Raw genomic sequence first — 25,429 nt, 5'->3', positions numbered from 1 at the left:
AACTTGCAGGTGGAACTTCGAAATACTGGAATTATTTAATTTAATTACATTAGGTATTCTATATAACACTGATAAACTGGTAATTATTCGCCAAAGGCACCAAACAGCCTCTTGTCTTGTCTTTGTATATAGTTCAAAGGTTCTAGCTCGGAGTTCCCCAAACTTTTTTGTGTCGTAGACCCCTTGCCATATTTTTCCGTGTTGAGTAGACCCCCTACTTACCTGATATTGATTTCCTGTAAATTTCTAACTGTAGTGAAATTTAGTGTTAAAAACTTAATGTAAAAACACATGTTAATTAATACATTTATTAAATGAATTTAATTTAAAACTACTCAAAATAAATTTTGTATCTGTTATGTAAAATATACATAACATGTTATTTTATTAACATGTTGTTTTGATATTATAAGATAGCATGATGTAAGTAAATAGGTACTATCAGTGTATGTGTTGAGATCCACTATCGTGGACTCAATCCATTTTCATTTCATGGATCCCCAAATTTTTTTTCGCTGACGTAGACTCCTTGCAGGTTGTCATAAACCCCTAGGGGTCGATTTAGACCACTTTGAGAATCACTGTTCTAGCTGGTACTTCACCGACACATCCCCCAGACAGCTATATTATTCTAGACTCAAATGTCCTGTTGTAAAATAAATTTTCGTATTTAAAAAATGTGTAAATTTTTTTTTAAATACCTTACTCAAATTATATATATTGAAAACGTAAAAAAAACGTTAATAATATGGATTATTGTCATATAATTTAAATATAGAATTAAACATATTTATTTTATTTCTTTTAATATGTTGGTTGGTTGTTACTCTGTTAGGATATAACGAATTAAAAAAAAGAATTAAATGATTTGCATTAGTACGTTGTTCCGATTATTGAAATAGTTCCACATTAAGCCACAATTAATCTTACAAAGGGTCGCATGTGGCTTGCGACCCGCAGGTTTTTCTCCTCTGGTATATACATTATCTTTTAATAAACGTAGAATCATTGTTCACATTACCATGATTTCACGTATCATCTTCAATCAAAACCCACGCATTATAATCTCGTCTTGTTAATTACAGCAATACGCCCATTTCGAGTTATCGAACGCACAAACAATGGTGTTGCATTGCTTCATTCAAATTTAATCCCTTGTTTGATCAATCAATCAAGTACATGGTAATGAGTCATTACCGCGTTCGGAAAATAGCTCTTGCGGTCAAAAGAAGGCTTTAATATCTAATAGATTCGAGCGTTACTTTGGGGAAGTCCATCTTAAGTAAGAAAAGGAGTAATATATAGCTACCCACGCTATATATGTGTATATATATATATATATATATATATATATATATATATATATATATATATATATATAGCTTACTGATAATAACTGACTGATAGCTTCACTCATTTGAGTGAATTAACGGTGGTAGTTGTGTTTCGCATTGTTTGCCGCACGCGCATTTATTAGCGGGCGGTGCATTGCACGACTACTGCTACATAGCGGAAGCAGCTATATATTAGTCCTTTCCTTACTTAAAATAAGGCTTTGTTAAGAAAAAATAAAATTTGTATTATCTTATTAGATATTTAATAATGTAGTAAAATAAAAGATGATTTACAATTATTGATTGAAAATTAGCAAAAAAAAACACCCATAAGCGGTCTCGAAAAATTTCATGTAATTTTTATTTTCGCGCTCTTCTATCGTTCCTCCTATGATCTTTCATTCCTTTATTTTCTTTCTCTCCCTTTCATATCTATTTTTCATTTTATTCGATAAAATTCTTTGTTCTCATACCTTAACTATTACAATCTCTTTGTTTTATTATTTATTATATATCACATTTTTGATCTATTTTAGGTACACATATTTATGTCTATTCTTTTATTTTATTGTCTATTTTTATACTTTTATTTAAAATTCTTTGTTCTCATACCTTAACTATTACAATTACTTTGTTTTTTATTTTATATCACATTTATTATCTATTTTAGGTATACATTTTTATATCTATTCTTTTATTTAATTGTCTATTTTTATATTTTTATTCACAATTTTTAATTCTATCTAAAGTCTTGTTTTTTAACACGTTTTCCGTGATCGTTCTGTAGATATATATAAACGATATTGAAAACATTTATTGCCCGAAGTTATTTGTGATCTAAAATTATTTAGTTGGGCAACTATATATAGTGTATTCGTAGAAAGGTTGATACCCGGAGAGCCGCATTCCACGCGTTGATTTGCGCTTTGTAACATGTTCATTGCTTAATCTTGAATGCGCAGTGCCCTTTGAATGAAATCACTTTACTACATGTTAAGTTATTCTCATAAGGCTTTGTTTTCTTTATTTTAGTTTAAATTGCTTTAACACTAAATATACCATTACGGGTCAAATGACCCATTTTGATATTTTGCATTAAAAATTTAAACAACATGATGAGCTATGGATCAAAAATTTTTGTATTTTGCGTTTGTAAAAGAAATGATCAACGTCCCTTTTTGTCTAAAAATATTTGTATTTCCTTCCTAACTACCATATTCCATACGTTCTAGTAGGACCCAATAAGTGTTGGTATAATTAGTGTTAAAGTATTTAATTGTTGATACGTGCTTACTTCCGTTTACCTTTATTTAATATGCTACTGTGATTTATTAGAATAAAACTTAATTTCTATCACTTTATAAATTCATTTCTAAACTTATTTGTTTGTATATACACATAACTTTATGTTATTCTTAAGATCCAATGTTAAGTAATGATATAAATAATCATAAGTTACAATACTTCGAGTATTTTGGCTTAATAGTAAAAGATAAATAAGTTTAGTAACTTGTTACACAGATCTTCTGAACTTATAACAAAAAATAAACTATCGGTTTATAGTCTCAAGGGAAAGGAATATATGGATGTGATAAAATGTTCTCAGAAATTATAAATAGTCAATATTGTTAACATAAAGTCCTGTTATGTAAAAGTCATAATACTTTACCGCAAATACACCAATACCTCGCTTTGCGTCGTTACGTTTTGCGTTTTTTTTCGAAGTTGCGTCACTGCTTAATTAGTACTAATTTTCATTGTGCGTCGTTAGATTTTCGAGGTTGCGTTGTTTTGGGTTCGAGTCTTATTTTTTTGGAAATTTTCTAAAAGATGGCAACACTTTTGTTTCTAATTGCGCCATGCCATCATAACTCGGGGATTCCCTTTCTAACTAAAAATCAACGCATTTTGAATACACTTTTATTTTCACTTTGTTTTGCTAATTTTGGAGTTCAGTTTCAATTACGTAGTGTGTTGTAATGCAGTGTGTTATGCTTTTTTAAATAGAGAATTATATTTATATAAATTTTTACGTGTTGTTTCTGGTTACAAAAAAGGTAGACATTATTCCAATTTATTTATTGGTAGTTATATTATTTTTGTTTTTTAAATGTTTACTTTGTTCAATTTTCTTTTTAAAAAGTTGTATTTTCGTGACCCTAAACCTATCTTCGACCTTTACATGGTTTGCTTTAGAAAATTTTAATTCACTTTGCGGCGTTTCTATTTGCGTTGTGTTTTTTTGGAACGTAACCTCGACGCAAAGTGAGGTATTGGTGTATAGTGTTGTAAATGAAGATAATTGTAAATAGAAATAAATACATTTAAAAAAACTTTTAAGTTAAACGGTTTTTTGATACCCATATTGTGGTAGTTGTGGAAAAATATGTACCTAGTCCGCCATATCGGAACGGCGTCCATCTTGTATTTTAAATTTTGACATAATCATCGTGTTTCACTAGTGTAGCCCTTTCATTTGATACCCATATTGAGGGGGTTAAGGAAAAATACGTAATCCGCCATTTTGTATCAGCGGCCATCTTAGATTTATAATGTTATTGGTTTTATTATATTGTATTGTCATCTAAATTAAATGTGTGTACCAAATTTCAGATCAATCTGAAAACGGTAAGGTGCTTAAATTTCAATTCCTAATTTTGATCAAAATAAATTCCGTACGGGTCGAACTAAATAAAACCTTTTAAAAAGAATCAAACTATAGCTTGGTAAAAAACAATTGCGGATGGAATTGTAATGCGCAAAATGGCTTCACGGTCTAGGTGCTGTGAAGGTCTTGAATGTTATTATTGTTACGTAAAATATAAGTAAATTTTTGCCTTGTAACTGACCGATCTAAAATTGCTATAAATCTTTAATTAATATATTTTTCTCGTATCTCATCCATGTTATGCTGTCGTTTATTCTTAATTAAACGAGTACCAAATTATTGTATTGTATTGTTTCTGTGTTAGTCCTAAGGCTTTTATTTATCGGAAATGAGTTCACGGAACGAAATGATCTGTGAACATTACTAAAAACATTTGGGTTTCCAAATCTATATTTGACGCTTTCTTGGAGTATGAGGCAGTAAATACGAAGCTTACCTGGTCGTGTCAGTGTTGATGTTGGTGTAGTGTGGAGTGAGGAATGGAGGGCAGTGTGGCCCACTTGCACTTTGACATAAATATATATAACTGAACGTTGATACCGCGAGGCAATCGACTACTAGCGCCATCTATCAACAACATTATTCTTGTGTCATATTCCTTACTACTGAGGATACGGTATGTATTGTTTTGGCTATAGTGGTATCGCACATGATTGGACTGGACCAGGGACTGGTTTGGCACTAATCGGTGTAACATAACTCCTGAAGATGCCCCGTGGAGTGGTGAAACACGTGTTGAGTGGTTTAACGGTGGCAGTTACGTAATTCGCATTGTTTGCCGCATACGCATTTATTAGCGGGCTGGCGGGCGGTGCATTTTATTGCACGACTACCACTGCATGTGCGGAAGTGGCTAAATATTGGTCCTTTTCTTACCTAAGTAATCATTGTCCATTTACTTTTCCGGTGATCAAAAGGGTTTTTAAGTTGTTACCGGTTTTCCTGGACTAAAAAATTCGCTCAAAAATTTTCTCACATATCTGACATTTTCTACGAAAATTTTACATTTATATAGTGGACACATTTGAAAAGTGTACAGATAATATTACTTTGCAATCAACGTTACATATACCTTCTTTGAATTGTGAACGTGACCAAGTGTAAACTCTTGAAAGATCCGAACCTCTCATGCAAGTGTAACAACCCAGATACCCCCTTTTATCGGTCAAATTTTATCTTCGTACGCTTGTTATGCAAGACAGGTAGTCCGGCATAGCACAGATTGAAGATATCTCTTATCAAGTGAATTTAGATGTATTCTTAAATCTCCGAGAGTTGTTTGCGACAAAAGTTTGACCTACTTTCTTACCATCTTCATATCAGGGAGAGACGGATATGGGTGGCGACCGGTACGTTGTGTCATCTAATTATACAGGTTGATTGGTTTTAGGTACAAAGACTTTTAAGGCGTAAATGTATAGCTATAGTAATCAAAAAGCATTAAAAAAATTTCCATTTTCAATCACGATTTATAAAGTGACAGTCAAAGCCTGCAGGAATAGATAGTAAATAATAATTAATTTTAATATGTAGTAGAATTTTAAAAATTATTTTTGTTATAATATCATGATTACTGTATACATTATTTTTGAAACCATTGAATTTTGGATATAGTGTACTATACATTACTAGAAAGTAAATGTAGATTCACTCTTTTAAAACATTTACACCTATTTCCTATATTTAATATAAGACAGTATTCACATATTTATGTATATATATATATATATATGTGAATATATATATATATATATATACAACACCCGTTCTTAGAGGGCGACTGCACGCCCTAAACGTGAAAAGCGTGGGCGATCTGAGTTTGAATCCGGATCCAGACTTGGTTCGCCTTTGGTCTTCACTGCCGTCCCAAGCCGCATACACAACATCAACACTACACAGCTCTACTCGGGTAGAGCGGTTTACTAACGAACGACATCGTACAACTGGAATGCGTCTGTCCAGCTTCTGTTTTATTTTGAAATTCACGGACCCTTCCGCTTTGTGAAGTTAGTTCAGATGACGTAAAAGCCTTCGGGCTAATAGCTTCAACTTTAACCAAAACCACGCAAGCAAAAGGAAAGGCAGTAAGAAAGAAAAGGATCAATATTTAGCCACTTCCGCACATGCAGTAGTAGTCGTGCAACAAAGTGCACCTGCCAGCCCGCTGATAAATGCATATGCGGCAAACAATGCGAATCACACAACCGCTACCGCTAAATCACTCAACACGTGTTTCACCCCTCCACGGGGCATCTTCAGGAGTTATGTTACACCGATAAGTGCCAAATACAGAGACTCTGAAAAAAAGAAAAAGGATAGCCAGAAGCATCTTCTGAAAACTATAATATCACACTGGGATTATCTACTAGCCTGACAAGCGTGGTGAATACGGTAAATCCCCTAAAACATTTTATTAAGAGAGGTCTGCGCTTTACAGTGGGCGTTTATGAGTTGAAACGACGACATAACCTTGTTCTTAATATCATCACCATTAGAATCGTGTCCATGGCTGTCAATTATCTCATAATTTTCGTAAGATTTATGTAAGTGTTTGTTTTAATCATTATCAAGCATACACTTGTACGGTTTACGTAAGATTAACCAAACATTGGTAATGCTGAAGTGTGAAGGGCTATAAATGTGAGAGTAAGTAATCATTGGTAAATTCCAGTCGAACATTTTTTATGGCTTTCGTTATTATTGACCTCTGTTTCTCCCTATCTTGTAGGGTATGGTTCGATATTCTTTAATGATTTTTACACTTTCTTTTCTTTATTTCTGTACTCTTCTATCATTCTTCGTATGATCTATCTTTCCTCTTCTTTTATAATACAATTTTCTATCATTCTTTTTCATACTTATTTCCGTTTCATTCATCGCCTCACAGATCTGGGTTATATTACATTTCTTAAACTTAATTTACATGTATTTAGTCCTATTTTACATTCTTATTTAAAATGCAAACTTATTACAATTTATCACAGTTTTCAGTTTTTATTTTCTTTACTTCCTTTTAATTCTACCTTTATTTTTCTTTTCTTTACCTCCTGTTTATTTGGATGGTTACTTGACCTGTATAAGTTTTATTTCTTTTAGTTGCGTCCTCCACTATCTTCCTGTTTAGTTCAGTAGGATATTGAAGATATACAAAACAATGGTTATAATAAAATTTATCAATGTCAAGATTAATAGACATTATAATAATGGAACGCGTTCACGTTTTGCAAACGACATATGAATTTTTGTGGTCAGGGTGTCACTGGTTAGGTCAATCCAACTAAGCTAATTTTGACGTCAATACACTTAGTAGAGGTATAAAGATATTGATAAAGATAAGATTAGTTTATTCAAAATTGGAACTTTTAACGGAACTCTCATTGTTCGTCGACTTATTTTTTTTAATCTATTTTATTTTTGGTTCTGCTCTGCTTCGCAATGTGTTATAGCTGTGAATAAGAAGCAGGAAGAAACTCCACAACAACACATATTTTAATAAAGTTTGAAACACATTTTAACATTTTGCTTTATATTTAATGGAATCAGGCGTTACCTTGCGGAAGTCCATTCTAAGTAAGAAAAGGTCCAATATTTAGCCACTTCCGCACATGTAGTGGTAGTCGTGCAACAAAGTGCACCGCCCGCCAGCCCAAACGCATTTATTAGCGGGCTGGCGGGCGGTGCACTATGTTGCACGACGTGGCGCGAGACCGGCACCTAAGTTGAAAAGAAATTAAATAAGCTAAACTTTTATAGTTTTGACAGTACGATGAATACACGGTAAAAATGATTCACATGGATTATTTCAAACAATAAGTAAATTGCAGAGGTGCAAAAAAAAATTTGGTTCAAACTTGCTTGTATACAGGATGCTTTACTTTGAAAATTTCATGTGAAAAGATACTTAAATTTTTTTATTTTATTAAGGCTTTCTAATTGAGGAACTTTGTTCTCTTGTTAGTTACAGAAATGAAGTCGATAAATAATAATAATAATCATAGATTTCTAAAAGGACCGGTTGGTTTTCGGTACTTCGGAACCAACGACCCAAAGGCGAAGTTGCAAATACACAAATATTCACGTCTTATGAAAACAATTGCTAAAATAAGTTAAGATTAGCTCTGCTAATTACTTTAATTCAAATCAGTTTTCTGTTTAAATACAAAATAAATGTCTGTGTAAAGAAATGTGTTGTGAAATGATTATGATACCACTACTATGGTAAGAGCAAAACAGAATAGAAGTTCACACTACAACCATCTCATTTATTGAGTTGACGAATGCAGTATATTTTATTACTTATCTATATACAAACAGGTTAATGACCTCTTTGGTTTCTTGTGTAACAGTTGCGTTCAATTAAATCTAAAATTAAAAAAGTTAAATGTTACGAATCAGGTAAGTAATAAAATTGTATTTTAATAAAATAAAAAAAGTTGCGTTCAATTTAATACTTCAATTAAATCTAAAATTAAAAAAAAGTTAAATGTTACGTATCAGGTCAGTAATAAAATTGTATCTTAATAAAATAAAAAAGTTGCGTTCAATTTAATATATCAATTAAATCTAAAATTAAAAAAATTTAAATGTTACGAATTAGGTTAATAATAAAATTGTCAGTTAAACCATTTCGAAACGCATCAGGTGGTCTTATAAAAAGGTGAATCGAAAGTGAGTTTCTTTAGTAAGGGTCACGAATTTAGTAAGGTTGTGTAATCTAGCAAACATTGCGTCAGCCTGATAAGAATATATTGAGGTGCAAAGTACGTTTAACTCGTAAAGCAAAAAATTTGCTGCGTAAATAATTTGTTTTATAACCTCAAAATATTACTTTCGTACTAAGACAATTACGTTGTTCGTAGTAATTTAAAAATAAATAATATGTAATAGTATGAATTCGCTTGAACTGCACGTGTGCATATAATAGTTTAATCCTGAAAAAATCATCGTGTACTATAAAGTCCTATCTTATGGCCTGTCTTAATTTCAAAATTCAAAATATCTTTATTTAAGTAAGTTCTCATGCACTTTTAAATCATTTATTATTTTAACAATATAAATAGTTAGCTACCAACGGTTCAGAATGCTGATCAACTGAAAAACCAACCAGAAACTCAACATTTACTATTTTTAAATTAAATTTAACAATGTTTTATATGTACATTATTATGACAACCCTGCACTCGACAAAGCTTCACGCAATTCGATCAACTAAAAAGTTTAAAAATCTATACGAAGATAAATTTAGTAATATGCCTTTAATTATAGATTTAAAATTAAGAAAAGGAATGTCTTATATATCTCATAGTTTTTGTATATATCTATAAACTATTTTTTTAATTTAATTACATTTTTTTTATTTTTAAGGCCTCCGGTATGGCGGGCCTGTCGTACCTTATCTTTAAGATGGACAGGGTTGTTCATTTTCTTTATTGATTTTTTCACGCTGGTTTTTTCATTATCTTACTCTTCTATCTAGTCTTTTTCTAGTATTTCGCGTCACTTGACGGGGAAGTCGCCATAAAATATAATACATTTAAAAAACTTTTAAGTGAAACGGTTTTTTGATACCAATATTATGGTGGTTGTGGAAAAATATGTACCTAGTCCGCCATATTGGAACGGCGTCCATCTTGAATTTTAAATTTTGATATAATCATCGTGTTTTACTAGTGTAGCCCTTTCATTTGATACCTATATTGAGGCGGTTAAGGAAAAATACGTAATCCGCCATTTTGTATCGGCGGCCATCTTAGATTTATAATGTTATTGATTCTGTTATATTGTATTGTCATCTAAATTAAATGTGTGCCAAATTTCAGATCAATCTGACAACGGGAAGGTGCTTACATTTCAATTTCTAATTTTGATCCAAATAAATTCCGTACGGGTCGAACTAAATAAAACCGTTTAAAAATAATACTATCTGAGTTCATCACACTAAAGCAGGAGATAATATTCTATAAAATAATTGCAATTAAACCTATCATCACGTAATAGCAGTTGAGAATTAAAAAATTACGTTTATAATTATGTTAACCTATACTGTATGTTTACAATAGTTAAAATATTTACATTGATTAAGGCAAGGAAGGGAGTGAATGTTGGGTTATTATGTAAACATTAGTACAAGGTCGATTGGGCCCGTGTAAACATTGCTTACGAAAGTAATAAGAAGCAAATAACGCTTTGATGTGCGTATGTTTGCGAGCCCTTGTGAGCACTGTAGGTGTGAATAACTTTTATTTACACTTTGTTTACGGTCAACTAATGTAAACATATTTTTCAATGTTATGAAATAGGTATATATATATTTTTTATTAAATTTTAGAACATTTGAATTTACTTGTAAATGATTTTGTGTTGTTAACATTGAAGCAGCTTCGTAGACGAACCAATGTAACAGACAGATCAGACGATTGACAATTAGAAGTGGCAGTATTTAATGGAATCAGGCGTTACCTTGCGGAAGTTCATTCTAAGTAAGAAAAGGACCAATATTTAGCCACTTCCGCACATGCAGTGGTAGTCGTGTAACAAAGTGCACCACCCGCCAAACAAGTGCCAAACTCTGTGTTTGGCACTAATCGGTGTAACATAACTCCTGAAGATGCCCAGTGGAGGGGTGAAACACGTGTTGAGTGATTTGACGGTGGTAGTTGTGTAATTCGCATTGTTTGCTGCATACGCATTTATCAGCGGGCTGGCGGGCGGTGCACTTTGTTGCACGACTACCACTGCATGTGCGGAAGTGGCTAAATATTAGTCCTTTTCGTACTTAGAAGTGGCAGTTGCAGGCAGCAGGGTTCTGGAGTGAAGACCACATACCGGCAAGCGCAGCGAAGGATGTTCACCCACATGGAGAACATATTACTTTGATAAAATGCGTTCATTTAAAATTGGAACTTTTAATAGAACTCTTATCGTTCGTCAACTTTTTTTATATATTTTATTTCTGACTCTACTTCCAAAAGAAGAATTTGTGAAGAAAAAAATTAGTAAAAATAGTCCTCATGTACCAATGGGGAAGAACAAGAAACCCCCAAAAACGGAGACCAAAAATAAAAGTTACTATATATATCTGTTAATGATGTTTGAAAAATTCGAATGTATAATCGTAAAAAGAAGCAAACATCATTTTCATAATAATTCAGATGAATTCTTTCAATGACGCATCGCCATCTTTATTTCCTTTAACGGTTTTCGCGTTGATTTATCGACAGCATAAATTACAGGCTCTGAATATTCGTTACCGCGAAATAACTTTGCCTAATGACTCCCGGGGAATATAAATGAACACTCATTATGTTGATTTGGGTGCGGTGAGAGAGTATATAACGAATCCATCGCTTTTATTACGATTTATCGCAAACTACTTTAATTTTTTTTATAATAACAATGATTTATTATAAATTTTAAATATTTTAATTAGTCAACGACATTGATACCTACACATATTGATACGTCGATTTATTCATGAAATTTTTGCAATGAAAAACCAACAGGGTCACTTACGAGTCAAAAAGGGTCAAAGTCACTCGGAGCAATGGAGAGATTAAACCAGAATTTAGTATTTCCGCGTAATAACTAATATTAAAGATGTATCTCGAAGAATTTTTCTATATATATTTTAGAAATAACAATAAATGTAATGTTAATATAGTAAAGAAAGCATTTACGAAATTCGGATATCTATATGTACTTTTGTCCCGTCAGACTATACTGTGAAACTTTATTGAACTATGAACATGTAATAAAGGATTATATATTATGTTTCAGTCATCGATTTATACAAGGTGTTCGAAAATAAAAGCCGTACATTCTCGCCTTTGTAAATAATCAATCAGCTGTGGGCAACTATCAGCTGAAAAAAAGAATAAAAAATAAACTTATTTAAGATTTTATGACTATATTTAAGTAAAAAAAGGACCAATATTTAGCCACTTCCGCACATGCAGTGGTAGTCATGCAATGAAATGCACCGCCCGCCAGCCAGCTGATAAATGCGTATGCGGCAAACGATGCGAATCACACAACCGCAACCGCCAAATCACTGAACACTTGTTTCACCCCTCCACGGGGCATCTTCAGGAGTTATGTTACACCGATTAGTGCCAAACACAGACAGACTCTGTGTTTGGCACTAACCGGTGACTACCACTGCATGTGCGGCAGTTGCTAAATATTGGTCCTTTTCTTACTAAGGATGGACTTCCGCGAGGTAACGCCTGATTCCATTAATTAAATATTTAAAATAAAAATATTTAAAATAAAAACCTACTCTTGATATTTAACACACCTGAAAAACCTCAAAATAATTATGATGTACCACGAGGTACTATTTTTGACCAGTCTTATATATAATATCTTTATTTAAGTAGATTTTTTCGTACTCTTGATTCGTCAAAAATAGGTTATAAAAAGGTTGATGATCTGCTCAAAATGCCGGAAACAGTACAGTTGCTTATAATAAATTAAATTTATAAATGTTTATGTATATATTAATATCAACTATTCCAATGAGTCAACTAACAAAATTTCACATATTAGATCTACTGAAAATCCTTGATTGATATAATATGATTTATTCTATAATATACGTTTAATTTTAAATTTAAGACTAAGAAAGAGAAAATGTAAGATATATTGTAAGACATTATACATGGTTAAAATTTTGAAGACTAAATATAGGCGTTTAGAAACGAAATTAAAATTACAATTATTAATACGAAAGAGTTTATATACGTGATTTAAGTGTGTACATTTCCTAATATAAATCATAAACGATACATATATCTAACTGCGGGATTTCATTATACCAGGAGTAAAAAAACCAAACAAGCTTTGACGGCATCTGCTTTCGAATTTAAACTTTATTAGAAATATATCTAAGACTGTAATTGCAACGGTTCGAAACGAAATGGAAATTCGCAGAAACACTCCGAGCCCTTTTGTTTTGTAACACAAATGTAAACTGGACGTCTCTACATACGAAGCTGTTTATTTATCTATCCGTACATTAAATTATGAATATTCAAAGTGCTATATCAAGGTCCTGTTGTGCAGGGGTGTCAAACTCAAAGGCAAACATGGGTCAAAAAAATAATTTTTAAATAAGTTGAGCCGCAAAAAAAAATATTCATTTGAACACATATATTTTCTATTCTAGAACGTTGTCATAGATACACACACACACACATGCACACCTGCACACGCACACGGACACACACGCAAACGAACTTATGTATAGTTAAATAATTGTTCATGTCTTCATATTTGACGTATGTAATATTGTCATTTTCTAATTAGGGAGAAATTTCTCTACTTTAAAAATTAACCCAACGTGATCACTATTAAAATAGTTAAAGACATCAGAGTTATTTTTGGTTTTTAATCAATAAGAATTTAACATTTTTCAGTGTACTATTGATATACAGTACAATACGGGATATCTAATATGTTATATAAAATTCTCGTGTCACGGTGTTCGAACTTGAACTCCTCCGAAACGGCTTGACCGATTTTTACCAAATTTTACATGCGTATTCAGTATGTCTGAAAATCGGCTACTATCTATTTTCCATATCCCTAAGTGATAAGGGTGGTCCACCCCTAAATTTTATTTTTAATTTTTTAGACAATTTTTTTGGTTTTTATTTTATTATGATACAGCATACAAAAATACATACAAACCTAAATTTTCACCCTTCTACGACCAACCCTTATTTTTAAATTGAAAATTAAAAATTTTTTTTTTGCAAAACAACGTTTGCGGGATCAGCTAGTAATCTTATATTATTCACACCTTGTGCTTTAATTATATATGATTACCACTGTTCACAAACAAGCTTCTAGATGGTGGGTCAGCAGCGTCCTCTGCTTATCACAACAGCACATTACGATCGCCAATCCGCCTGCCATGCGTGGCGATTATGGTATATCCCGCCATAGATATCATTTTACGAAGTCTATATATATACATATATATATATATTACAAATAATTACGCGTATTTCAATTCTAATATAAATTTATATCTCATTTTTACTTTGTCGGATATAAAGGCAGGGTCGCAAAAATGTTCTAGTAGGGTTTGCAGTTCGCGACCCGCAAGTTTGGTATCCCTGCTACAGTACACGTTAGTTGGATCTAAAGGTTTTAACATAAACATGTTAATCATTGAATCTCATGTAGTTTTAGAATTATTGTATTGGGATTTCGTAACAAAAATATTATAAGAATATTTTTGGACTGTATGCGTTTTGTATTGTAGCCTTGTATCGAAATGTATTTTATATATTCTAATTTAAATGATTTGATGGCATGACTACTTATCGGTCAAAGATAATATCTACTGTTTTGTTTATTTTAGTAATAACTTATTATAAGTACACGAAGAATTTTAAGTCAAGTGTAAGTTACCTACGTGTAGTCAGTGATGTTTTTACGACGACTGCTTTTTCATTAGACGCTTAAATATGTCTAGATAGACAGATATACAAGTTAATCGATAACTTTAATAATACAGTAATACCCCGCTTTACGCGACCCCGTTATGCGCGGTTTCACTATAACGCGAATTGCAAATTTCGCGCTCAAATGCCTCGAATTACGCGAAAGAGTGCATATAAACATAATGTAGTCATCAACTTCTCTATGGTGTCTTGACCATCTGTCAAACAATTAAAAACAGTGTTGGATGTTATGAACGTATTTTACAAGAACGTAAAAAAAACGTTACCCAAAAGACAATAGATGTATTTTTCCGTAAAAAATAAGAGTATGTGTTGCATAAAGTGTTTCTAGAATTAAAGCGATGATTAAAATGATTTGTATTTTTTTGTAATAATTTTTGACTATGTTTAATCATAAACCTAGTTATACGCGAATTTCAGTTAACGCGATTTTTTTTGGAACGTATCCCTCGCGTAAAGCGGGGTATTACTATATATATATATATATATATATATATATATATATATATATATATATATATATATATATATAGTAATACCCCGCTTTTATATATATATATATATATATATATATATATATATATATATATATATATATATATATACATTTATTTTATGACTTGAGACTGAGACTGACTGATGACTGAGGGCTTCTCGTTTGTCCAGCTTTGTGTGGGAAAGGGACGTTACAAGTTCTTGTTATATTTTTTTTCTAGTATATCTTTATTTACATTTTTTTCTTTCTTCCCATACAATATCTTTCGAGATTTTTCTTTTATCCATCATAAAATCTTTCACGTCTTAATAGTGTCACAGATTTATTATTATATTATTGTCACCTTGTTTTAAGTTACGACTTATGTATCATAACTTTAATATATTCTATGACTAAATTATAATACATACCTATAACTTTTTCATTAATTCTTAAATATTTTGTAAAGAAAAAGTTTTAGTGAAATTCTTGTCAACAATTATAAAAGAGTCTAAAATGTAAATAGGCGCGACTTTGTGTCGTGGTTACGTTCCAAAAAAACACGACGCAAATTGAAACGCCGCAAAAAGAATTAAGATTTTCTATAGCAAAACATGTAAAGATCGAAAATAGGTTCCAGTTAAAATACTACTTTTTAAAAAGAAAATTGAACAAAGTAAACATTTAAAAAACAAAAATAATATATGCCCTGCCAATAAATATTGGAATAATATTTACCTTTTTTGTAACCAGAAACAACACGTAAAAATTTATATAAATTTAGAATTCTCTTTAAAAAAAAGCACAACATACTACATTACAAGACTACGTAATTGAAACTGAACTCTAAAATTAGTAAAACAAAGTGAAAATAAAACTGTATTCAAATTGCGTTGATTTTTAGTTAGAAAGGGAATCTAAGAATAAGTTTTGATAGCATGGTGCTATTAGAAACAAAAGTGTTGCCATCTTTTAGAAAAAAAGATAATTTTAAAAAAAATTAAAGACTCGAACCCAAAACAACGCAACCTCGAAAATCTAACGACGGACAGTGAAAATTAGTACATAGTAATTAAGCAGCGACGCAACTTCGAAAAAAACGCAAAACGAAACGACGTGAAGCGAGGTATTGGTGTATATTTATATCTGTAACTATTTCTTATAGTTTAGTTTAACATTTATAAAATAAAAAATAAATAAATAATGAACAGTGATAGACCAGCGGTAGAAGACAGACACTTGCGATCATCGCGAGTACGATTTCCGAAATAAAAAGTTTCTTAACTAACAATTAGAGTATTAACTATAGCTTATATCTGTGTTAAACTTTTTTAAAAGATTTGTTGTTGTGGTTTTTCTTCCTGCTTCTTTTACACAAGTATGACATCTTTCGAAGATTAAAAAAATATGTAGATAATAATTTGACGTTCAATAATAGTTCTGTTAAAAGATCCTATTTTGAATAAACGTTTATAAAATTCAGTTTGTATCATATTTGTTTTCTTTTGGTATTTTTGTAAGGAGTGTTATTTGATATGACTAAAAAATGGTCATTAAATCGTCATATACATAAAACTTAATGTCTACAATACTGGAATAAATTGTATTGTATATAGTTTACCTTTTTTATTAAAAGTATATATGTTATATACGTATGTATGTATGTTTAAGTATGTATGTCTATGTATATGTATTTTTTGTACACGTGAACTACCCTTAATAAGTACTATTATCTTTTCCTTACTATGGTTGTTTGTAAGAGATTGCCTTGTGTGATAAGATCGCCCATTGTACTTTTCTGTATATTATTGTATCTGTATATTATGTATCTTATCGTGTACAATAAAGAATATTAAATAATAAATAAATAAATAAATAGTCTATAGAGATAATAGAGAATTTGGTGCTAATATATCCGAAGTACTGAAATCAATGTGTGAGTTAGTCGTTCCGTCGTGTCCGAGTGTTCGTCGAAGAAAGGGTGGATATTTTTAGACGTGCATCATAAGTATTATGGTTTTGTACGTTTTAATTCCACCTCGGCTATGGGAGGTGTGTACGAGACGGAACGATCAGTTTACTTTAGGATTATATGATACGAGTCGAGCGATGCTTTAGTAAGATATGCAATAAATATTATAGTAATGTTTTGATATATCTTGATATATCATTTATACTTATATAGAATTTAATACTACATCAACAAAGGTTATCATGCTTATATATATATATATATAAAGAGCCTCGTCGACTTTAGTTGATAAGCTGTGTTGAAACATATATATATATATATATACACATATATGATAATAGAAAACGTTAGGTTAGTTATATATATAGTTATAGTTAGCAATATATGTGATATATATATTTTGTACATACATACAAAATTAAATATCAAAACTAATATATATTTCTTATTGCTCACACTATAACCTAAAACATATAATATTTCTTGTGTTTAAATGTTCTAATAATAAATATTATATTTATATGTATACATATATGTATTACGGGGGACTGGAAAGTAATGTCGCATTTTTAAGTTAAATTTATACGACTACATTTTTAACAAGTTTTTGTTTGTAACAACAATATATTCACATTCGTTATCAACAACCTTTTGCCGTATAGTATACAAAAACAATTCCGGAGCGGTTAAAACCAATCGGTTTTGCTGTAAAATATGTCGACAGAAACGACATTACCTTCCGGTCCCCATAATAAAAGGCTGTATGGAGGCTATATAGGAGCGTTGCTGGAGTTTCTTCAGCAAATTTTCGCAGCTGTATGGCTATCAGAAAGAAGTCAAGTCGAAGTTCAGATCCTAAAATGCGCTTTTATATCGGAATGCTCATTGGGTGTTATCGAAGAGTCACAGCCCAACCCGAGATCCCATCGCTGGGGCCTTTGAGTCCAATGACTTTGAACTAAATTTTAAATTACTTCTGTTACTACCTCTGCCACCAATGCAACGGCCTTGGAAGTTTCTTAGCGCGTCTGTGTGAGTATTTTTTACGTTTCTACATGTGTTGTTAAGAAGAGCAGTTATCATTTTCTAGCTGTTGTGGTTGTTTAGGCTACTCCTGTATTTCTAGGTGTTGAAATTACCTTCTTAGATTTCTTCGTTTCTAGTTTGTGTGGCGACTCGTGTTTTATAGCTCCCACTATTGGGATATCCTTGTCGTATAACCCCTTTCTTGGATTCACAGGAATGATTTTTACTTAATCATTTATTGACATCATTTTTCTCACTCCTTTCCTTCTTAGTATCTCACACTCAATCTTCTTTTATCCGTCACAATATCTTCCATTCTTATGCACTCCATTTTACAGCTTTCAATTTACATATATATTTATTTATTTGTCAATTTTTTACATTCTAATTTCTTGGAGATTCATGTTAGTGGCCTCCCTGATCTTGATCCTTTTTGGGATCAACGCGAAGTACGCTATTATGATTTATATACGGGGAATTCCCGGACACAGATTCAAAACAAATTCTTCTATTAATGATTTATACTTTTTTTGGTTAAATTTATAATAACGATTTTTATTTTGATTTCAGGTAATTTATATCATTACTGGCTTCTGGAAGGTAATATTGATACAAGTAGATTAATTATCAAGACACTAGTATCTACAGTAAAGTTTATATAGGAAGTCATACTAATATAAGTTAAAGTTAATATAGTTAAAGTTCTAAAACTTTAACTTGAACTTTAATTGAGCTAGTATATGTTTATGTTTACTATTTAGACCCGCGAGAAGACTTCGACTGTCACCTGTCGATATTGTACAGCCTTCCGAATTAAGGGTGCCCTAGGAAAACGAACCTTGATTTGGGTTAGTAGAAAGGTTGCTATAACCTGGGTAAGACTACTTCTTCTTCTGCCAATGGACGCCCACAGCAAGGTATAGACCTCTGTAAGAAAAGGACCAATATATAGCTACTTCCGCCAATGCAGCAGTAGTCGTGCAATAAAGTGCACCGACCGCCAGTCCGCTGATAAATGCGCATGCGGCAAACAATGCGAATTACACACCTACCACCGCTAAATCACTCAACACGTGTTTCACCCCTCCACGGGGCATCCTCAGGAGTAATGTTACACCGATTAGTGCCAATATAATTTTTTCAAAAATAAATCGTTATTTTAAATTTAGAACAAATGGTACAAATGTTACGTTTTTTTTTATAAATTGTCAATTTAGCCGTGAAATTTCGACGTCATATGGTGTCAAAGTGTCACAAGAAATTCAATTTGAGACTGCATCAATATGGTTAGAAATATTTCAAAGCTCTCCCCTCGCACGACCGGTGCAGACTAAACAATATTACCGTCAAAATGACTAATCACCGGTTAAAAAATAAATTATGCGCTCGTAATGTAAACAAAATGCTTGCGCTACCGGCTGAACCAGTTCTGTACGAACCTTGTTCACACGACTGTACTGTTAATAATTGTACGAAGTAAAAAAATTAAGTCAAGTTTCCGACTCAGTGAGACTTTGACGTTATATGATTTGTGACATTTCTTTAAATATATTTTTGGTTTTATTTGAATTTAGAATTGGAATTCTTTTCTCGTATTTTTCACAGAGTAACACTTTTTTACATAGAATAGAGACGATTCAATTTGATTGTAGATACGCAATAGGTTTATTTTGAAATAAATTTACTTGAATTTGAATATGGAACTTGATATCGATTAGATGAAGATGAATAAGGCAAAGGAAATAACTATTCTTTTTTAAAAGATCTTATATATGTTCAAGTATACTTTTAAACGCCATTTTGAATCCACATTCACTTTTCATATGTACATTATATCAACCAAGTACATTTTTCACTTTAATATGGTTTATTGAATGATATACTTTTAATTTTAGATTTAAAACTTGAACGCAAAAGGTATTTCATTGTATTTTAATAAATAAAATTAAAAAAGAATTTGTTAATGGCAAATATTTACAGCAAATTGATGTATGTAAAATAATTTGAATTTTAAACTAAAGAAGACGAAAAAAAAGATATGAAACGAAATAACCACTCAATATAATAACAGACATCTACCCAGAGATTATAAAATTATTTTAAACATCAACAACGGGTTTCTTTACTAATAAATTAGTTTCAATTTTAAATTAAAAAACTATTTACGACACATCTAAGATGATAATTATAATAAAGATAAAAGGTAAAGATACAATACGTTTATTTAACATTGAAACTTTTAACAGAACTCTTATTGATCGACAACTTATTATCTATTTATTTTTTAATGTATTTCCTTTTGACTTTGCTTCGCAAGATGTTTTATTTGTGGAGAAGAAGATGAAAGAAACTCCATTTCAATACACCTTTTAATAAAGTTTAACAATGATTTATACACATAAACTTTATCATACATAGCCTAAATGAAATCAAAACAATCAAGCGACATCACTGTCAAGGATTCTTGACATTTAAATATTCGTTTATTGAATAAACTTTTTTTTCATTTATTTTTAATGCGTGTTTTGAATATGAAAAAAAAGTATTTAATTAAACAAATTCAATAACAGATAAGTAATGCACTTTTTAAAAAAAAAAGTTAATTTGAAAATGGAACATATTTGTGACAAGACTGTCGTTTTTGTTGACATATTTTACAGAAACACCGATTGATTTTTACGGCTCTGACATTGTTTTGTATACTAGATGGCAAAAGGTTTATATCGAAGGTGAATATATTGTTGATTAGAAATAAAAAAATATTAATAATATAGTCGTGTGGATTTAAGTAAGCGACATTACTTTCCGGTTTCCCTAATATGTGAAATAATAGATATGTTAGAGTATAAAAAAGGACATGAACCTTTCAACCGGCCTACCGTATTTCAGATAACACCAATTAGAATAATTCTGACAGCTCAGAGTAAGATGGCGGTGTTTACGCACGTGTTGACGATGTGGGGGTTATTTGAACTGAAGCGTTCGACATCGATCCAGATTGTTCCACGATGAAAACAATCGATACCATTTTTAGATTTAAATGGAATGCGTTAAACTAAATTGTTATTTTGTAGATATCTGATATTAATAAACTTTGAATATTGTATTAAAAAAGTACGGAAAGGATTGCTACTAGCGGTAATCCGTTCAATAAAAATATATAACATCTTAACCCTTAATTCAATCCTAGAGTTTCAATTTTGATATCAATCTTTTAAACCGAATGTTCACATTACTATTAGTTTTTTTATAGGTTGGCTGTACGAATTTTACTGTTGTATAATATTCTTTCCAACGAAATTAAAAAAAAAAAAAACTATTTTTCCCTTCATCTAGACCCTCAAGCAAACATATAAAAAAAATCACTTTCGTAAATCAGGCTATTAAGAGTTAAGCTCGCATTGTCGAACCAGCCTGCACACTCTTATCATCATTATCCCAGCTGTGGGAATGTTTCACGTTATAACATAAATTTATCTATACAACCGACTCCACTGTCTTATTAGTATATATAAAAAAAACTTTTTTTAAGTATTAAATAATGATTTAAATTTTCTTTTATATCAACTCATTTTAGTGTAGTACTGTTTTTAAACTCCATGTAATGGCGGATATCATTACTGGTATATACAGTCTTAAAACATTCTCTACCAGCCAACCGACTGTAGCGCAAATAGTGTGTAGATATTTCACCAAAAATACCTAATCATTTAATACTATATGTTATTATATGTAAATATGTACATAAATAATGTAATACATGCATTTAAATATATAGTATACAATTCGCATTTATAGAAGTTACACACACACACATACATACACACACACAATTATATATACATATACATTTGGGTTGGAGGACTAGCATGTATGATCCCGGCCTGTTCAAGATAGCACTCGAGGATCGACCACTGCTTTCCAAAAGTGCCAGTGAAAAGGCGGCTGAAATCATAAGGAGGCTGACCGAGGCCTGCGATGCAACAATGCCAAGGCGACGCAACAACAACCGAACCCCACCGGTGTACTGGTGGAATGATAACATTGCTGAGCTTAGGAAAATATGTGTTAAGGCGCGTAGAACCTCCCAACGGGCTCGGAAAACACCACAATTCGAGCAGCTCTACGACAAATATAAGGAAGCGCGATTAAAATTAAATAAATCCATTAAAGAGAGCAAGAGAAACGCGTGGAAAATATTGTTGGAAGAGGTTGAAAAGAATCCATGGGGCAAGCCGTACCAGGTTGTAGTTAAACAACTGAGACATGAGAATACAACGCCCACTTGTCCTATTCTACTAGGAAGAATTGTCAGAGCTCTGTTCCCCACGCAACCAAAATCCTCCTTTCAACTAGGGATTGTGGATCCGAATGGAATCCCCCCTATTACCGAGAAGGAGCTAATGGTAGCATGCGGTAGGGTTGGAAACAACAAAGCTCCGGGACCGGATGGGATCCCCAACGTAGCTCTTAAGCAAGCTATTGTAGCAACACCAGGAGTCTTCTTGGAGGCCTACAATAGCTGCTTACTGGAAGGCACCTTTCCTACCGCGTGGAAACGACAGAGACTGGTACTTCTCCCTAAAGGTAAGAAGCCACCAGACGAGCCATCGTCATACCGGCCCCTCTGTATGCTGGATACTGCGGGGAAAATACTAGAACGTATTATCCACAGCAGGATCGAAGCAGCAGTTGAACCCCACCTAGCTAACTCACAGTATGGGTTCAGAAAAGGCCGGTCTACGCTGGACGCTATAGAGCAAGTAGTCAATATAGCAAAACTAGCAGTGTCTGGGAAAAGATGGAAGAGAGGCTCGATAAAATACTGCCTGGTTGCCACCTTGGACATTAAAAACGCCTTTAACTCAGCAAAATGGGAGGTCATCATGGGGGCACTTAGCTCACTGAATGTACCTCTATACCTACGTAAAATAGTCGCTAGTTACTTCTCTGATAGGGTCCTCATATACACTACGGAAATCGGGACGGAGGAGTACAAAGTCACCGGAGGCGTCCCACAGGGGTCAGTACTAGGGCCACTTTTGTGGAACGCTATGTACGATGGACTCCTAAAGAAACATCTACCCAGCGAAACTAAACTCGTCGCATTCGCTGATGATCTAGCAGTCGTTATAGTAGCGAAACACGTGGAGGAAGTGAAGTGGGCATTTGAAAGATCCTTCCAAGTAATCACCCTGTGGATGAGGTCAGTCGGACTAGAACTGGCTGAGCAGAAGACGGAAGCAGTGCTCATTACTGGCAGGAGAGTTGCGGAGACCATCACACTCAATGTCGGCAGCTGTGAAATCGCAACTCAACCAGCTATACGGTACCTAGGAGTAATGATCGACCATAGGCTAAACTTTAAAGATCAGGCTGAGAGAGCAGCAGCGAAAGCGTCTCTGGTGACAGCTAAACTCTGCCGACTCATGCCTAATGTCGGAGGTCCCAAGCAAAACAGAAGGAAGTTATTAGCGTCGGTGACTACGTCAGTGCTTATGTACGGAGTACCCATATGGTCCGACGCACTGAGCAAACAGGAGTCCCGACGGAAAATCGCCTCTGTTTATAGAGTCAGCACTCTACGGGTAGCTAGCGCCTTTCGTACAGTATCGGAGGATGCAGCATGCGTGATAGCAGGTATGGTTCCTGTTGCGCTTCTTGCAGACGAAAGAACTGATCTGTACCGTAGCAAAAAAAGCAAATCAGACCCAACTTCAGCTGAACTTAGAATTCGGGGAAGACTGAAAAGCTTGCAACAGTGGCAATCGTCCTGGGATAAGTCGACGAAAAGAAAATGGACGCGTAAGCTTATACCAAACCTAGAGTCATGGGTGAACCGAGATCATGGAGAGTTGAACTACTACCTGACTCAGATGATATCCGGCCATGGCTGTTACCGAGCGTATCTCCATAGGTTCAAATACGAAGATTCCCCTGACTGTCCTAATTGTGTCGGAATGATTGAAGATGCAGAGCATGTCTTTTTCGTCTGCCCCCGATTTAACGAAGCCAGGAGGTCTTGGGAAGAAGGTGTAGGATGCAAAATCTATCCTGAAACTCTGATAGCTACAATGCTATCCTCGCCTTCGGCCTGGGAACTTACGAGCGCGTACTGTACGACGGTGCTAAAGGAGTTGCGTAAAATAGAGCAAGAGCGGAGGAAGTTGGCCTGAACAGCCACTCTATCAGAGAAAGCTGCGGCTAAATCCCCCCCGCGAAGTAATGCCTAACGGCCATGCCGTGGGGACCAGGGATACCGAAGAGAGAGGATTGTTTTTAGTCGGTATTGATCTAGATCGAGTCCGACATACGGGGCACCAACATCAGGCCCTACGATACGTAAACGTATTTTTAAACCTCTATAAAAAAAAAAAAAAAAAAAAAATATACATATACATAGATTATTGTTAATTTTCTTTTTATTTTTCATATAGAGTTTTGGTGTAAATAAATAAATAACTCGTAAATCCAAACACCATAAATATTTATGTTAAAAAAATATAAATATATATAGATTGATCTTTTCTAGGGAAAATTACATAAATTATTTAATAAGAAGTGCGGATTTCAAATTAATTATTGAACAGTATCGAATTGACTTTAATTATACTATTAATAAACATTGATTATTTTTCGTGCGAATTAAATCACAACGTTGATTACACATCGAGGAACTAATTTGGCAAATGAGAGTGCGCCCATAGACGTCCTTGGGGAAACCTTCGTGCTAATTGACCCAACGAACACTAATAAAGGACACACCTTCATTTATTCTGGTTTATTACAATTTATAGCAATATCACATGGACAGAATGTACTGGTTTTATTTTAATTTAATTGGTCTGTTAACAATTTACTATGGAGGGGATAAAGAGAAGGGATCCGCGGAAGATCCGATTTATATTTATATATATATATACACACACAAACAAACGCAAATCACATTTTAAATGTTCATTAGTCGTGTTAGTAGAAATAACTTATTAGTCTAACGTATATATATATATTATATATGATAAATGAAACATCTTCAACATAATTATCGTTAGAGTTTTATATAACTTCTCATGACCACCTTTCCTTGTATATATATATATGTAAAGACGTTTCATTTATCATAGATTATTTGAAAATAAAATATTAAAGCAATAACTATATCTTTACACATATGTCATATGGTCGTATACATTACCTACTGTATGATTAATGTCATTAAACGGTTTTATTTAGTTCGACCCGTACGGAATTTATTTGGATCAAAATAAGAAATTGAAATTTAAGCACCTTCCCGCTGTCAGATTGATCTGAAATTTGGTACACACATTTAATTTAGATGACATTACAATGTAATAAAATTAATAACATTATAAATCTAAGATGGCCGCCGATACAAAATGGCGGATTACTTATTTTTCCTTAACCCCCTCAATATGGGTATCAAATGAAAGTGCTACACTAGTAAAACACGATGATTATGTC

The 25,429-nt window shown here is 32.7% G+C and overlaps 1 protein-coding gene across 1 annotated transcript in view; it reads left to right on the top strand.

Annotated features, from left to right (window-relative positions):
- Positions 1-25,429, top strand: part of LOC137924905 (protein amalgam-like) — a 232,715-nt gene that overhangs the window by 36,914 nt on the left and 170,372 nt on the right. The window lies entirely within an intron of this gene.

Source organism: Battus philenor, unplaced genomic scaffold (genome assembly GCF_028537555.1).
Source record: "Battus philenor isolate CCGP_79_NKW_IND1 unplaced genomic scaffold, ilBatPhil1.0.hap1 SCAF_25, whole genome shotgun sequence".
Lineage (NCBI taxonomy): Eukaryota > Metazoa > Arthropoda > Insecta > Lepidoptera > Papilionidae > Battus > Battus philenor.
Note: the sequence above shows the minus strand (reverse complement) of the source record. Positions and strands in the feature narration are given on the sequence as shown.